Below are 17,508 nucleotides of genomic sequence, written 5' to 3' on the forward strand. Positions count from 1 at the left end.
GTCCTTCCCCGGCCCGCCCTTCTCCATCCTCTCGGTCTTCCCGGAGCGCCTCGGCTTCTGCCAGCACCACGACGACGAGGTGAGCGTGTGGCGGCCCCCGAGGGGGTGGGGCATATGTGTGTGTCCACCCGGGAACCTCAAGAACTCACGCAAAGGGCCTGGGGACCGGGTCCCAAAGCGATTGGGGGTCGGGGAGAGGTTCTTCCCTCTCGGGATGTTATTTTTCCTTTGGCTACATGGCGGTCTTTGCCCACAAGTGGATCATGGCCTGGGAAGTGTGTGTGTGTACGCGCGAGCGCGCGCGCGTGTGTAGAAGACCTGGCTGTGTGCGTGTTGCGAGGGGGCCCCCTAAGGGTTCCAAAACGTGGAGTGACTCTAACCTTTTCCTCAGCTAATTTTCTGTGTGGCAAAACGTGGCAACCGTTGTCTCCAATTAGGCGTGAGCTGAAGGAGTTAGATGTGTGTGTCTGTGTAGACCTGGTCTCCGTGTGCGAGGGTTCTTCCACCCCCGTTCGCGAGGCTTCAGGACACCTCTTCGTTTTAGATTTTGACTTCTGTTTGACAAAGGGTGCACGCTATTTTAAATAAGGCACGAGATGGAAGATCGTGTGTGTCTGTGTCTGTGTAGACGTGGTCTCCTTGTGTGGGCACACCAGAGGCCTCCCAACATGCTGAGGGTTTATTTTCTCATTTTTGTTTGTAAACCCGTAGATTGTTGCTTTTAAGTAGGGCGTGGGTCAGGAAGAGATGGTTGTGTGGGTGAGTGGGTGTGGAGTGCGCGTGCTTGTGTGGACCTGGTTTCCACGTGCGTGCTTCAGAGGGAAAGCTGTTTTTTTTTTTTTTTTTTTTTTTTTTTGTCGTTGCCTCCTCGGGTCAGAGGGCATCTCTGGATCTTTGAGGACCAAGCCCTCGATCTTAAGCCCTTCTCTTCGTGGCTGTTTCTCGCACTGTGTAAAAAACGTGTAAATGGCCCCTGAACCTCCCCTTGCTTGGAATTCGGCCTCGTGGCCCCGCGGCTGCGCCTAAATGAGCGAAATTGGGGGACCGTACCCATTGCTCTCGCCCAGCTGGGAGTCCCTTGGGCCGCTCCCCGCTTCCCCCGCTTCGATCCCAGCTGGAACCGGTTTCTCTGGTTGGGAGGTGTTTCCTCACCCCGCCCCCCAACCAGGGGTTCGACTTCTCTTGAAGAAAAACTGGACCCAGCTCCACGCGGCTTGAACCCCAGGGTGCGCAGGGTCCGAGGGCTGCACTTCAGCGATTGAGATTGATTTCGCTATTTGGACTGTTGAACAAACCTTTTTGCTTATTTTTTCACACCATGTTGACACCTTCCACTCACCCGAACCCATTAGAGGAAAGGGGTGAAAATTTTGAGCAGTAAGTTCTGCCGGGAGGGTCGGTAGCTTACACGATCTACCTGTAGTAGACCCGTGAAGTTTGGTGTGTGTGCTTGCTATATAGTCTTGGCTTTGGATGTAGAGCTGGAGACAGCAGAGGGTTCAAAAATTCTAGTGGGAGTTGCTGCCTGCGAGTCGGAATGGGCGTGCTGGTACCGAGCCCGGCTGAGGCTTGCACAGCGCAGCCTTTTCCATTCCTAACCTGTTATTTGGGGAGGAAGGCGGAGCTATTGCCTGATGGCCTTAAGCCGGCTTCTCCTATTGGAAAAAAGTTGAAATTCTGATCTATTTGTGGGCGCCTCACTTTAAAAGTTTCCTTCTAGGTATGAAGCCAGGAGGCAGTTTTTCTTTTTCTTCGTTTTTAAGCTTTGAATGGACTCATCTTTAAAGTTTTTCCACACTTATGGGTGAATGCTTCTAGTGTGTTCTTTCGTCACTTATAGAAAAACGATTGAGCCAAATGCCAATCTGAAAGCCAATTCACTTGAAGATTAGGGTCAAATGGGGGATGGTGGGGGTTGGGAGTGAAAGAGAGTGGGCACCTTGAATCCGCTACAGTTTTTCTTCCTGGGAGGGGTGTTGATTGAACCTTCCCTCTCAGCAGTTGGGTTTAAATGTCAGGTTTTATTTATATTCCCAGTTAAAGATCCACATACTGTTTATTTGAGCTAAAACAGTAGATGCTCAGTGTTGCCAGACTTGTAAAAGGTTTATACTCTTTTTAAATTATCAAACCATTCAAATGGGATGGGAGAGTGTAAAGTGTGAAGTGAAGCGCCCCTCATTTACCCGGGAGTTACATGGATGCCCTGAAAATTTACTTTTTAACATATGTAAAGTTCTTCGGCAAAAGCATTAAGATATTAAACTAAGTACTCTTTAAAAACATGACATTTTTTCACTTTTAAGCAAAATTCTACTTTGCCCGTTTAGTTTTCCATTTAAAGAAAACTCAGAAATTCTAAGTTTCAGACCTCTTTTTCCTGGATTTAGAATACTAGAAAATTTGAATTTAAAGATGACAAATTAGTGCTGTGACTAGAGGATTAAGGTGTTACATCAGGTACACATAGGTCCCACCCACGGCCTAAATTCTTCCTTTCCTTCCAAGGAAGTGATCGGTAATAGTTTGAAAATATTGCGGTTGGAAAGCCCCGCTTTTGACTGGGAAATAGCATGAGGGCACTTTGGGAGAATGACTGTCCTCTATTTGATTGCGACTGAATACCTAAATTGAGATATTTGGCTATATGTACTATCTACTCAGTTTTTTAAATGGGCTACTTTAGTGAGTTGCCTCCTGAGACAACAGGCTTCATTAAATAATTCAGGGCGCTCTTGCCTTATGGTGACTGATGCCACCTGACCTTGGGAAGGAGGGCTGACGCCTGGCTTTTCCAAACCCTTTTCTTTTAGGGAGGGTGCCTCCAACAGTTGGCTACTCACTTGGGGTGCGGGAGGCTTTTCTTAAGCCTCTCTGTCCCCCATCGAAATGGCTCCTTGAGATTGACAAGGCGGTGTTTTCAGTGCTTGGTTTAAAACAAATAACTTTCAAACCTAAAAGAGAAAGGAGTGGGCATTTCCAACGAAATGACAAGAATTGCTTGCTCCTACTCGTATCTGGCTCATAAAAAAAATAGTTTGGGTTTTTCTCTAGTTGTGTGTGTGTGCATGGTCGGTCCGAAAGGCCTGCAGGCGCCGCGGCCCGGCGAACATACAGGCCGGGAGTCCTAGGCCAGCGTCCCCAAACCCACTGGTCAGTGCCGTTGGGTCCCGGGAGAGGCACATTGAGGCGGCGCCGTCGCCGGCCCGCCAGCCTGGAGCCCGCAGCCCGCGTCGGCTCTGAGAACGCGGCCGGACCCGTGGCCTCTCCTCACCCCGCGGACACCCGGGGAAGGGTCTGCGCACGTGTGGGGAGAAGAGAGGTGGATAGGAAGTCGGGCGGGACTTGAGCGCGCTGTCCCAGCCACTCCCGAGTTGCCCTTTAATGTATTACTGGCATATTGGATGGTGAGCCCTTTGCTGCCTTGAAGGCAACACAGGAGCTGAGATCTTGGGGCTTCCATGGTGTGTGTTGTGTGTTAAAGGGCTGAGCATCAGGATTCTGTAAATGGCGGGAAGCCGAGTGGGATCTGAGCGTGTTCCGGACCCGGGGAGAGGCTCTCACTAGCAGTAGTGAGCCCGCGGGGTTGACACAGTTGCCATTTTGAGCCAGGAGCAACATTGTAGCCCGTCCCACTGAGTAAGGTAATATTGTTTCCAGTTAGGCAAGCCAGGGTTGGGATTTTCCTGAGTCTCCTGGATAGAAAATGGGGTGCAGGTGTTGATACAATTTATAGTCAGTCCCTGCCTTGGGCTTAAAAATAAAAAGCTTCCTGGAAAGATAAATTCCAGAATTCCAACTAGATAAAACCCTGAATATTGAGCCATCCTAGGCTTGGGGATCATCTTTCCCCAGAAAACCACTCTCCAAAAATCAGCCTTAACCCGCTTTGAGGAAGGCAGGTTTGCTGCCTAAAATAACTGATTGTGGAATAAATTCTTGTATCTTATTTTGAATAAGTCACTGTGAACGGGGATTGTACCGGTGTTGGCACCAATATATGTATTTTATTGCACATTCACCAGTGTCTAAGCTTTTTCAGGCATGAATAGGTAGTGTATGCATGTTTGTGTTAATGTGCATGTGCTGTGTAAATTATAAAACCTATACCAAAAGGCTTTTTGTAAGGACAAGAGGAAAAAAAAATGAATGTAAAGTGTGCATTCTAGTATTTTCTGCACCCCATCTTCGACCCATTCTATGGGGTTTAGGTGCATTTCTGTCTGCCTAATGCATGCATCTTGCCTGTTTGCCAGAAAACCAAACTTTTCGTAACTTAGAAATAATTGGAGGTTGCTGCTTTTGAATCCAGTTCAGCAGATGGCTGTTTGTAGGTTGAAGTCTTAAATTAAGAAAATGCTTGGTGAAAATATATGGGAGATAGATGTTCATTATTGATTCTTAATTCCTTATCCTTGAATGTAATCTGTTTGTGGGCTTTTAGAAAGTCACGTTTTAGCTGAGGAATGTGCCTGGTCTTCCTTTCATTAAAGTGCATAGGGATGGATTTTATCAACATGGATCCAGGGGAAGTGGGCCTTGGCTAGTCTGGCAAGCCTTTGCTGATGAGGTTGGCTCGCAGGCATAACGCCAAGCCATAAAGTGTGCTGGTAATATTTGAACCTGCAGTGTGGTATCAGCACTGTCAGAGGAACCTATTTGTTACTGACTTTTTCTAATTAAAAAAGAGTACACTGGTTTAGAGGTTGCATAGACTTGCTTTTGGTTTACAGGGGTTTTGTTTTCAATGCTAGAATATATATTTGAAACAATAAAGATACTTTAGGAAGAAAATGGGCACTTTCTGTCAGACTTCAGTTCTTCATTTGATATTACTATGATGTTTTCAAGTTAAGTAATTGTATGTGGAATAAAGAAACCCGAAAGTGAAGAATTGAGTAAAATTTCCTTTTTCCACCACAGTTCTCCCTCCCATTTCAGATGCTTATAAATTTCAGGATGCTGAAACCAACATTAAAATGTAGTTTCTTAAAGCACTACTTAAAACAGAAGGAACTTTTCATATGTGAAATTTTGAGCATAGCTATTAGCTTTTTATGTTGTCATTTTAAAAACTTGGCATATATATAGAGAGAATGTAAGTTAGCTTTTGGGGAAGCTTATAAGAGGAGGTGAAATGGTTAATGCTTTTATTGAAGTAGTAGAAAAAGGTTTATAAATTTTCCCGATTCAATAGAAATTTTAACTTATTTGATAATTCGATAATTCTGTAACTTTAAAATTTAACTCTACAGATTTTGTTTCCTCTAGTGTTACCTTAAAAGTCACATGGTTTGCTTGCCATTTCTCCATCCCGTTCTCACACAGGGCAAGATTTATTTTAGATGTCCTTATAAGTGAATAAAGGACCATTTTGGGGGTCATTCTTCATGACACTTAAAGCAAAAGGTTGAGCCGAATTCTACCATGCAGGCGGTTTCAAAATAATGTTCCGTCCCCACTCCTTCATAATACTGACAAAGAGTTAAAGGAAATGCTTGGCTCACTAAGGCTGTTTTTGCCATCTCTGTTATTTTGGAAGAGCAAGAGAACGATACTGACAAAGAATTACAGTTGCCTAAAGGGAGCAAGATGCCACCCGTTGCAGTCCACTCTCTTCCCCCTTCTCTTGACCTTTCAAGCATTGTGACTTGCAAGAGGAAGCTGATGCATCTTTCCCCTTCAGTTGCTGTGACCTCATGCTTGTTCAATACTAAATTATTCTTCTCCTCTTGAGGTTTTGTTTATACCCACAAACTGAGGTGACTGAAACCAGATTGACTTTGATTGACAAGACCTCTGACTTGCTAACAGAGAAATTGGGAGGGATGGGGGCTGAGCACTGGCAACTTACATCGGAACTATTTGACTCAATACTTAATCCAGTGTAATTCTTTCCTTCTTCAGGTGCCATCTCCAGCTTATCTCATGTTTTAGATAGTTGGTTTACAACTGGCTTTGAAGGTAGAGTGAAATGATCCCCTATTCTGGAGTCTCATCTCTCAAAACCAACTGAGATTTTGGGAGATCCATATTTAATCTGAAGACATCAGGCCAGTATTTTTTGTCCTCCTTACTGTAGATTTTCTACTAAACCCAGATAGTTCCTTTCCTGAGCATCAGCTCCCACCAAGTGAGGTGTTTTTTTTTGTTTTTTGGGGGATTTTTTTTGTTTGTTTTTTTGTTTTTGTTTTTTGCTTTTTGGTGAATCTGTTTAAGATCTCAGTTTGATGATCAATAGGCACAGCACCCTAAGGAAAAGGTAATCTTTAGTGGTAAAGTTATTACTTTCAGTAATAGCACAGTGAAGTTGTAAATATTGGGAAGAGAAGGCTTGGTCATGAATAAGGGAATAATTCTCGATTGTGATTATTTACCTGGACAGGCTCCTGCAGAATAGCACATTCTATCAACATTAATGGGATTTGAATGAAGCAGAGCAATGTACACACAAGAGTATTAAGTTGAGTCAAGGTTAGTTGTGTAGACAGAGGGCATTCTCTCATGGCTTTGACACCTGTGAATTTTGAGGGCCCCCAAAGGAGCTTTGAAGCCTGAGCTGGTGAGGAACCCACTGGGAATGAGAGAGGAACTCCTGTGCCTTCTAAACAGGTGTCAACAACTGAATCCTTTAGTTGTTACTTCTGGAAAATTTGGCCAGCCATTTCCTTCTTTCTAGCCTTAACCATTTGCAGATAAAAATGTTTTTCTTGAAATGCCAGTGGGTTTTGAAAATGTCATTCATATTCAGACTAATTGGAATAATTATAAAAATTCTACTGTATTAAAACTGCATACTCAGGTTTTGCTGTCAAACATGAATCTGATATGACTACATCAGCACAGGTGTTTTAAAACTGAGAATTGCGACTAGGTGGCATCAGCAGTCATAATTATGATGTGTTTAGACCACATCTGTAAATGTGGTCTGTGCGCTCTGCTTCTTTGAGACCAATATTATTGGGAGAGATTTCTCACGATCATCTATAGGCTTGTACTGAAAAATGCACACACAAATGTATGAATAAGTGTTGAGCAGAAAAGTGGTTATGGAAAAGAAAGCTTAATAGTTCAAAAAGATTTTTGTGATGTTTCTTATTATAAGTGATTTAGCTTTGCTTTACTCGAGCGCTCCAACAGTGTGATCCTAGGTTGAATTCTTGCTGTCTCAGTTTTGTCATCTGTAAAATGGCTGTCACACTTTTCAGCGTGGTAAGGATTAGGGATAACAGTGCCACAGCACAGCATCTCACAATAGAAGGCAATGTTAAGCATTGTAATAGCTTTTTATTAATAAACTACATGTTAGAATATTGAAGCAGACCTCTCCTTCCCTCTTCTTCCCTCCTCTTCCCTCCTCTTCCCTCCTCTTCCCTCCTCTTCCCTCCTCTTCCTTCCTCTTCCTTCCTCTTTCCCCCAAAAGGAGATGTCTTAGAAGAAAATCAGTTTTCAGTGTTGGAAATAATGGCTGAGCTGTGCTTTTATCATTTTACCAGTATCTAAATGGAAAGGTATGTAGTGATTCAGGTGATGCAAGGTGTACTGGAGAAAAATGCTTTTAAACCTTGTTTTACTTTAGAAAAAAACAGGGACTCAGCTTTAACTTTCGGTCTAGACTGTTTTAGGGTTATAAGGCTCCCCAAGCCTAGGAGAGAATGAGGTGCACAAGTGGTATATTCAGAAGCTGTATCAATAACCTGCAGCATTTTTTGCAGGTGGAAATCGAGTTTATATTTAAAATGATATATTTGAGAATCGCTAATCTTTGAAGCCATGATACTTCTTTTATGGGGGCGGAGGACTGTGGTATTTCAGGGAATTGGATCAACTTGCTCAAGGGAACAGTCTGATTTCAAGGACTGAAATATTGTATAAGCTTTAATTTCACAGTGTGTGTGTATGTATGTATATGTATGTTGGGGGAAGTATCTGAAGAGAAAAATTATTACTGGAAAGGCCTTAAATCACCATAGAAAAAAACCTGCTACTTTACAGGCCTGTGTTGGTGAAATGACTTGTTGATCAGAAACTAGTTCTCTTTTCACATTGCTCTTTATTCACAATATTTGGCAAATTTATGTTTCTGAAACGCGTCCTTAAACATCTCATATTTAATGTGAAATTTGTTGCTTGAATCTTGTGTTTTATTCTTATTTTTGATCTTTTCCATGTTAAGGAGAAAATTAAATAGCAGATAGAAATGTGCCATGGCCTCTCGGCAAAAATGCGTGTGACATTACTGTGTCACTCACTCCAAAATTAACTTAACATACACTATTACCAGAACAATAATTTAGCAAGGAAGAGTTTTAATTATTCTCTTGAAATTATAATTGTCTCATAGGAGATCTCCACAATGTCAGAATGAGAAGGAGGTTTCCTCTGCCATTTAACATATAACAGGCATGTTTTATTCTGGATTTCGGGCAATGAAGGCCACCTCCTGACCCCCCTGCCCCCACCCCCCAATTCCCTTGAACCCTGGCCTCAACCCTTCAAAGCAAGTACTTTGGCATTAGCAGGTAGGGGCTTTTACACTAGATCTGGCCTCTGTTTATGTTAGCGAGTTTAAAGACTAGTTCCAGAAAGATTTTACCAGATTGTCAGTTCTCGGTGGTAATTGATGCAGGTTGTGTTTGACCCTCAGAAGATGCTCATACTGGTGCCTTTTTATTCATTTGCCAGGAACAAAGGAGATGTCTTAGTTTTCAAGCCAAGAATAAATGCCCTTGAAAAATATTAGGGATGGACCTTTCTCTCACATTATGTAGATGGAGGGACACATTTTGTGGATGAAAGGGGGAACAGTAAATTGGAAAGTGCTTGTAGCTTCTCAGTATAAAGACCAGGAGGAGCATGAGCTTTAGAGTAAAAAGACCTGGGTTTAAAATCCCAATATTGCCCAAAAGTTGCAATGTGACCTTGGGCAAGTCATTTAACCTCTTGATCTCTGACCTTTTAGGTGGGAGAGATGGGAATGGTTATGTTTTCGAGATCTATCTGTGGGGAGAGCTGTAATTTACATGAAGATGCTTTGAAAGAGTTAGAAAAATTCATGTTTTAATAACAACAGAGGCACATAACTATGTGTAAATATCCTAAAAAGAATTTGACTTTAACTTTTCCTGCAAGTTGCTGCCAAACACGTAAAATTTCTTTTTCATGAAGTTAAATATGCTATCTTTCTCAAATATTTTCTGGTAGATGGCCAAGCAATATTTGATGCATGGAATAATTTGAGCAGTTCCTCATTGCCGATAGGACTTGATGTGTTGATATTTGTCATCAAAATATTTGAATGTCTGCACCTAAGAATTGCATTCCATGCTTAAAGATGTATAAGGGCAGTCTGTGACCTATTCCCTATTGAGCCTTGTGGTTTGTTTGGGAAGACAACTGAAAGGGAGAAAGGTGAATGAAGAGGGGGCTTATCATCTCTGTGTGCCTACTTCATATGTGGTCTTATTTAAATTACTGTATGAAATCTAAATGTTAAAGCTCAGGGCATCTAAACAGGTTCCTAAAGGGAGATGAGTTGGAACTGGAGAGAGAGCTTTTCAGAGAACCGTGGAATTTAAGTAGGTGTGCTGATGAGCAGAGTGGGGTTTCCTGGAACCTACAGTGGAATGACTCTAGAGGAGGGTGTGTAATCTAAATAAACCTTTTACTTAATTTTACCTAATCCTAAAGAAGGTGTTAGGGTCCCTTCCTCTGACCCCCTCAAGTAGAGTGGGTTAATTATATGTAGAGGAAACAACTGGTGTATCAGTCAGGAGCCAGAGCCACATTAGTTACTTTAAGAGGTAATTTAATGTAAAGAATTGTTGACTGTTACTGAAAGGCAAGAAGAGAATATTAGGGTATCTGGGAAATAGCAACTGTGGGAAGCAGCTGCCATCCTAGCTGCTTCCCACAGAGATCAAAAGGGAAGAGGTTGGAGTTATTAATACTTAGTGGGGTTCCTATGGGTCTGGCCCCTTGGGATGGGCGTGGGAGACGGGATGGCAAAGCTGGTCCCTCCAGTGTTAGAAAACTGCAAACTGGAATCCGGTGCTGCTGCTACTGGAATGAGGGCCCAGTACTGCTGGGGTAAAGAAGTCTGTTAAGACCATCAAGATAGACCCAAATCCTTTCTCCCTCCAGCATCCCCTATTGGCAGAATCTAAGTATGACCCAGCTGGCAAGGCAGAGATGTGGTTTGCTCAGTCCCAGTTCTCCCATTCTCCCAAATCATAAAGGAGGGGTGTGGGGGGGTGGTGTCAGAAAGAGGATGGGTTTAAGGCTGAGAGAAGATAATTCAGTAAGCAGCAGAGCTGAGAAGATGGCATTCCATTAGGGCCATTGCTCCTGGCAGCACCACCTGATTCGATTCTTTTTCATGAAACTTTTCATGAAAATATGGGGGAGATCTCAGAGGGATGAGAACCAGAATGTGTCCAAAGTTAGCGGTGCTCTTCCTATCACTGTGGTTAGAGTCTACCAGCCCAGCTTGCTGACAGCCTCCACCAGCCGGCCGCATGAGCCACACGCAGCCCCTCTCCCTGCGGACAGCTCTCCCCAGTGGACTTGCGTGCTTACCGAGAGAGACTGCTGTTTTTGTTCCCGGACCTGTTTATGTCCGTTGTACTTGGTCGTGTAATTACACAGTGTAAGTAGAGATGAAACGAGTGCAGGAAATTGTAATTTCTTTGAAAACAGACCTGAATTTCTACGAAAACTGATTTGGCAAAGTAGGAGGCCCTGGGATTACAGCAGCAGGCAAAAATAGCCCCAAATCCCTTTCCTTGTAGAGTTTACCCAGTCAGTTTGGGATCGGGTGATTCCCTGCCTTCCCTAATGGCCTGATTCGGTTCTGACCCCTGAGTGGGGGCTGCTGCTGGTCCACAGAGGGAGGGGGTCTGTGGATGGCTGCCTGGAAGACCATGCATATCTCCCTGGTGGGAACCAGACTCTTTAGCCCATTATGGCTATAATCTTGGGAATGAGCTAGGGACACTCAGTACATACAGGCTGTAGGGAGGCACTTCCCCCCTCTCCCTGCTTTCTCTTCCTCTCTCCCTTCCGCCTTTAAGATGGCCAGAACGCACGCCCCCTCCCCACCACCCCGCAACCCCACACTTTGTCCTGCATTTGTGCTGCAGTTTATGCTGCATAACCTTAGGCTGAGAGGGAAGGCCTCACTTCTCCTAGCTTGGTGGTTTTTCTAGTTTGATTTTTTTGGTATTTTCATTTACTGAGGTGTAGATTACATATTGTAAAATTCACCTATTTTCATTGTCCAATTCTGCACATTTTAACAAGAGTATACAAGGTGTACTCACCAGTCAAAATACAGAACAGTCCCATCGCTCCCAAGTCCTCCCCTCCCCTCCCCCTTAGGTGACCACTGGTCTGTTCTCTATTCCTATGATTTTGTCTTTTCTAGAATGTGGTACAATGGAATCATCTAGTGTTAAAGCCTTTCGAGTTGAGTTTTTGTTCAGTTGGCGTAATGCATTCAAGAGTCATCCCTGTTTTGCAGTATCAATAGTTCCTCCCTTTTATTGTTGAGTAGTTTTGCATTGTCCGAATCTACTAGAGTTGATACATTCACCAGTTGAGGGGCAATTGTGTTTCTTGTTTTTAGTTTTCCTCATCATTCCATAAGGGTTGGTAACATTTGCATTAGCCAGCCTAGGACTGACTTTTTGTTTGAAAATCAAATGAAGTATTTCCTGATGAAATAATGTCATGCACTATATATAAGTGAAAACATTTAGAAATTTAAAATGAAGGAACAATTTAATTTGAGGACAGTGCTGCCAGGGTGTCAGTGGAAGCACCTGTTAGCCACCCACCCATTAGTCTTACCTTTTATTTTCAGTAATCTTCCAGAGAAATCCCTGTTGGTGTTTATCTCCTTTGGCTTTTGTTGTTTGTTTTATCAGAACTTTCAGGAATTTAGAGGAATATTCTAAGAGGGAATTTTTATTTTACGAATTTAATTAGATTTAAAAAGTGCCACATTGGTCAGCTATGAACTAACCCAGTTATCTGGAGCTTTGACTGAGTCTTGGAAAGGAACCCCTGCAGGTATTGTGGATGAAGGAAGGTACATGAGTCTCCATTTTTAAACTGATGGGTTAGTTAGTGGAAAAGGGGGTTTTCTGTTAGGATTTATTTATGGTACTAAATGGAAACCCATTTATAAAGGGCTAGCAACATCCTTTCGTAGCAAGAGATAATGGTTAATTCTGGACACCCTTTGGGACTAGATCACAACAGCTACTAATTTTATAATCTTATTCATTCTTAAGTCCTACTGTACAATAAGTAGATTTGCCTTGACTCCTCAGAACTGAAGTTACTGCCAGTCTTCATTCCTTTACTGTCGGTTCTTGGCTATTTGCTACAACTAAAGTGTGTGTTAATTGTTAACTGTGTGTACAAATGTTATTAACATACAAATTTATGCAAAGGAAGGTATAAATATATTTGGGCATCTCAGACTGAAAGTTATGCTTTTTTAGCACAGCTAGTCTTGAACTTTGGAAACAAACATTTCCCTCTCGTAAAAGGAGGGATGGTGTTAACATTTGGTGTTCTAAGCATTCACGTTGGAGTGTTGATTGTCTCGCGGCTCCTGTGCAACCTAACCTAGCACAGGATTTGTCTGCATTTGATGACAGTATGCTGCCCAGTTTATCAGTGCCTATTTGTTGTAGCCCCATAGAACTTATTTTCAAGAGATTTTTTGTTGTTCGCTTGGTGTAGGATGCAGAACCAATCAATTCTCGTCTCCCTCCAAAATTAAGGCATGTAAAGCAACAGATAAATAGGAATAAAATTTAAAAGCCAGGTACAAGATTAAATTATGCAGATGAGGAGGTGATGTTTGGCGTTGGCTTGGGTTTAGAAGAGATTGGGTTTCAGGCTCTGTTGGGTTGGCTCCCTTGCTGACTTGTAACAGTTTTCTTGGAGTGTAACATGGTGGAGAGGTCTCGGTGTGTTGCATCCAGGAGCCCAGAATGTTTAAGGTATAACATTCTGTTGTTTCAGCAGATTAAGGAACAAAGTCCAAAAACTAACTTGGAGGTCTCTGTCCCGCCTGCCAGGGCCTTCTCATTTCAGTTCCTTGACTTGCAGTCAGCACTTACAAGCGTTGTCACTGTGTGAGAGTTCTCACCCGCTCTTGATGCTGAAGGCAGGCAGGTTTGCCCACAGTGAACAAAAAAAGAGGAACCAAATGAATGAGTGTTTAATAAAAACTATAGAAGATTTGCAAACACTTGACAGGTTAAAAAGCGGGTAAGAGGTAGCTATTTTGTTTTAAAGTTGTGTTCTTTAAAGACATTAAAGTTTTTTTTTTTTTAACTTACGTTTTGTTTGACTGCAAGGCATTTGTCACTTGAGGTTGCAATTTTTTGAATATGTATATGCTCGTTGACTGTATTTGATCTTTGCTTCCTCCTTCACTATCCTCAGCATGTAGTTGCTGGAAGAATGGAAAATTGGGAATTTTCTCGGCAACCTTGTATTTCTAGGAAGTAACTCAGACCAATTAAATCTAATACTGGTTTAATTATATAGGCGATACATAAATGTATCTTTGTTCAGATTATCTGTAAAGTTTTTAAAAAGTGTAGGACGTGGGTTTGTGTTTCCCTTTTAAACCCTAACAGCCACCCACACACACGCATATAGAAATATATCCTTAAAAACGCGTGTAGATGTTTTCCTGTAGCGACTTTGCTGTCTATTACTGCTCTGAACTTGGTGTTCATGGCATGGAATTTATTTAGCTATTCCCTCATTAGGATTTTCTCTCTTTGGCCATTGCTATTAAAGTGCACATCCAATGTCCCTGTTCTAGAAGGAAGATCCCTCTCCACCCCCAGCAAGGGAATTGCTAGGAAGCTGGAGAGACCATTTGAAATGCTAATTTGCTTCTGAGAGCTTGCCTCCTACCAGCCACATTTCCTCCCACCCCACCCATCCTTGTTGCCATCAATCTAACAGAAAAATGGTTCGCCCTGTGGTTTTACTTTGCATTTCCGTGATTAGGGCTAGGTAGGCGTCTTTTCATATGTTTATTGGCCATTTGGGTTTCCTCCCTGAATTGCCTGGGTTCCTGGGCCCACCTCTCCTGGGTCTTTGAAATATCAATTTGTAGAGGTTTCGGATAAATACTTGCTGTGTGTCGCAAAAGATTTCTCTGAGCCCATGGCTTGCCTCGATTTAGTTTAACTCAGTAGATATTTTAAATCTTAGTGTGGTTGACAATAGTGTTACTTTTTCTATACTTTGTATCTTTAATCCCACTCTAAAATATATTCTTGGCGTATCATGAAATGCAACTGAATTTTATTTAGAACAAACGATAAGCCTAATGTTATGACAGTTAGTGAATGGTCTCATTCCCCCGCCCCCCCTTTTTTTAATCTCTGAACCTCCCATTTCTGGGAAACCAGTCTGAATATAGCCGTTGGCTGGGGGTAAGGAGTTGGGTGTTTTAAGGCCTTTACCTATGAGTGCCAACCGACCCTGCAGTGTAATATATATATATTGGTTGAGTGTTCATGCTTTGTGGCCATATCCTGGTGATCTCTTAAAAATCTCTTTGATATCAGGTAACTTTTAAGGAAGGAGATTCTCTGCAGATGTTCTTACAGCAGACCAGTGGCGGTGCTTGTATTGCTCAGGGCTGTTACATACCAGTCAGTCCTTCAGCATGTGTTGCTCTGTTGCCTGCTGTATACCAATTACTGGGCTGGGCCATACAAACCTGCTCTTTTATACAGAGAGAGAGAGTGAGAGAGCGCGCGCCCTTCCCCCGCCCCCTCAAATTTTATTATCTTCATTGAATTTTTAAATTTCAAGAGATGCGGTCATTGTAATACAGGCAAATGCTAAGTAGGCAAAGAAATGTAACTTGCTAATTCTACTCCCCAGATGTAATTATTGTTAAGTTTGGATTATATCATTGGTCATATTTCTTGTGCCTGTGTGACACTTGATGAGTATCATTTAATCATGCACACACTGATGATGATGTTGTTTTGAAACATGTATTTGTTGACTGTAGGGGTATAGTTCTACATTTTGCTTTTTTTTTTTTTTTAATTCTAATAATGAATCTGGCACATCCTCACATGACAAACAAATCCATAACTCATTTGCTCATCCTCTTTATTGAGGTATAGTTTAGGTCCAGTCAGATGCACTCATTTTGATGAGTTCCGACATACCCGTGCGACCTCCACCACAATCAAGACAACATTTCTACCATCCCAGAGCGTTCTCTTGCTTTAGTACCTTTTAGTGCTAATCTGGAGAATTTGGCCTGCTGCTCTGGTCATGGATTTTGGGAGTTTCACAGAAACTAGAGTGAGCCACAGAGCTTTGGGTGACGGAAATGACAGAAAGTTGCAATGTCTAATGTTCAGGTTTATTGCTGATGCAAGGATAGCTCTAACACGCCCTAAAATCTTTACCTCTGAGACATTTTAGCCTCTGTGAAGGCCCAGATTTCTATCTCTCTTCTCTTTTAAACATTTGCTCTCTCAGGGCCACAATGCAAATGGCCAGGGCACATTGTTTTCTAGTGAGCAGATGCCTGCTGGGAGGCAAATTCCTCAAGGATTGCTTGGAAAATGTGGAAGTGAATTCCGTTCAATCAACATACTTCTCATTGAGCATCTGCCATGTGCCTGGCTCTCTCCGGGTGTTTTGAGGACATAAAGGACTAGAACAGAGGTTGCCTTCTGGGGACCCTTACCTCACTGTAAAGGGAAATAGAATTATTGGGGACTTTGGGTACCGTGATGAATGTTGTATGTGTAAAAGTACTAAATTATTTTTGACTAGGTATTATATGCCTTTTATTTTTTTAATTCAAGGGCTTAAAAGTGAAGTCCTAGCAACAGAGAGCCGGCTTCCTGTGTTCTTCTAGAGGTGGGGCAGGGCGGGGGTAGGGGGAGCGGTTAGGGATAGGGGAGCTAAAGCTGTCTTGTTCTTGGAGTCTAGGCCCCTGGTGGTAAACACTTCTGAGAAAATTCATAGCTTTCCAGGCCTGCCGGTTCAATTGGAGTTGACAGCTTAGTGGCTTCCATTCCCGAAGACTTCCCTTTCAGAAACATTTTGATTTTTGAGCTTCTTAGAAAATTTAAATTTTACAGGAGAAATTTCACTTTGGGGTAGGGGCAGTTTCTTGCTACGGACCGGATATTGTATATGTCATTCAGAACCGCCTTTTGCTGAATGACCATGTGATGCCCAAGCCTAAGAAATTTACAGTAGGTTTTAAGCAGCTTCCTGTGTGCAAGATTGTGGAGTCCTCAGTTTAGAAAGTTGAATATTGAGCTCCGTTGTGGATGAGGGTTCCTCATGGCCTTGACACTGTCAGGATTCAGAGTTCACTTCTCTATCTTCCCTTATGCTTAACTCTTAACACAAGTATGGTCTCTGGACCCCCAGTGAGAACTGGATCTACTGAAGGAAATAGGTTGCTGAGCGGAGCTGGAATGGAGTAAGGGTTGGATACCGTGAGAACGGGTAGAAAGGCATGAAAACAGACGTTTTGTGTTGGGGGGCAGGTGGGCGGTGCCCAGGTAGAGGGGAGCAGATCATTAGTAGTGCTTCAAGGAAGAAGAAAGACCTGGGGGCCTCTGGGGAGCTTGAAAAACTGGGAAGCACTTTGCCACGGACTTTGTTGGTGATTAGAACTTTATCTGCAAAGCAAATGTTCAACCAGTGTTTACGGGAGTTAATTCAAACGGGCTCCAGGGAGCTGTTGGGCTCCATTTAAAACGTGTGATCGGGATGGTGAAAGGGGACTTTTCTTGGGAACACAGTCACCCTTGGAACCACCTCGACCCTCAGAACAAAAGAAAATCTTTCAGTTGCGTCAGCCTGTCCCAAAACTTCCTTACTTGGAAAGCCCAAGTCTCTCATCTACCTTTCAAGCTGTTTGAAGATCCTGTCCACTGTCTTGTCAACAGAGTGGGTGCACCAGCCTGCCACAGGGAGAAGAGGTTGCTCTCATCAGTTCCTGTTCCCCACCTACTCTCTCCTTGCAAAGATTATTTTTGCTGGGGACCCCTGATTGGAACCTCCCTGGAATCACCTATGGTGATGCAGAAGCCGCATTTTAAAAAACAAGCCAACAAAACCCACCTTCCGTGTTTTGAAGGACAGTAAAATGTTTGCATTGGTTACAGTAACAGCCAGCACAAAGCATGAATTCAAAGAAGACCCTCAAGATATAGTTAATGATTAACTTCAGAGGTTTTGGCCTGTTTCCTTTTTTCTCTCTGGAACTTTACTCCGTCGCAGTTAGAGACTCAGCCCCCAAAATTGCACGCCGTGTTTGTAAGGTCCAGGTTTAATAATCTGTGCTGGAGTGCTTCTTGGCCTCCTCATCCCTCTGACAGAGGTGGAGGGAGTGGGCTTCCTAGGGCCCCTTGCCGGGGCCACCGTTTTTCTGCCCCGTTTTGTTTGGATTCTACCCCACCCCCCAGGCTTGGGGCA

At 43.0% G+C, this 17,508-nt stretch overlaps 1 protein-coding gene across 1 annotated transcript in view; it reads left to right on the forward strand.

The window, feature by feature from the left end:
* Positions 1-17,508, forward strand: part of TRIM71 (tripartite motif containing 71) — a 61,857-nt gene that overhangs the window by 835 nt on the left and 43,514 nt on the right. The window lies entirely within an intron of this gene.

The sequence above is a fragment of the Pteropus alecto genome, unplaced genomic scaffold (assembly GCF_000325575.1).
Source record: "Pteropus alecto unplaced genomic scaffold, ASM32557v1 scaffold10, whole genome shotgun sequence".
NCBI classification, from domain to species: domain Eukaryota; kingdom Metazoa; phylum Chordata; class Mammalia; order Chiroptera; family Pteropodidae; genus Pteropus; species Pteropus alecto.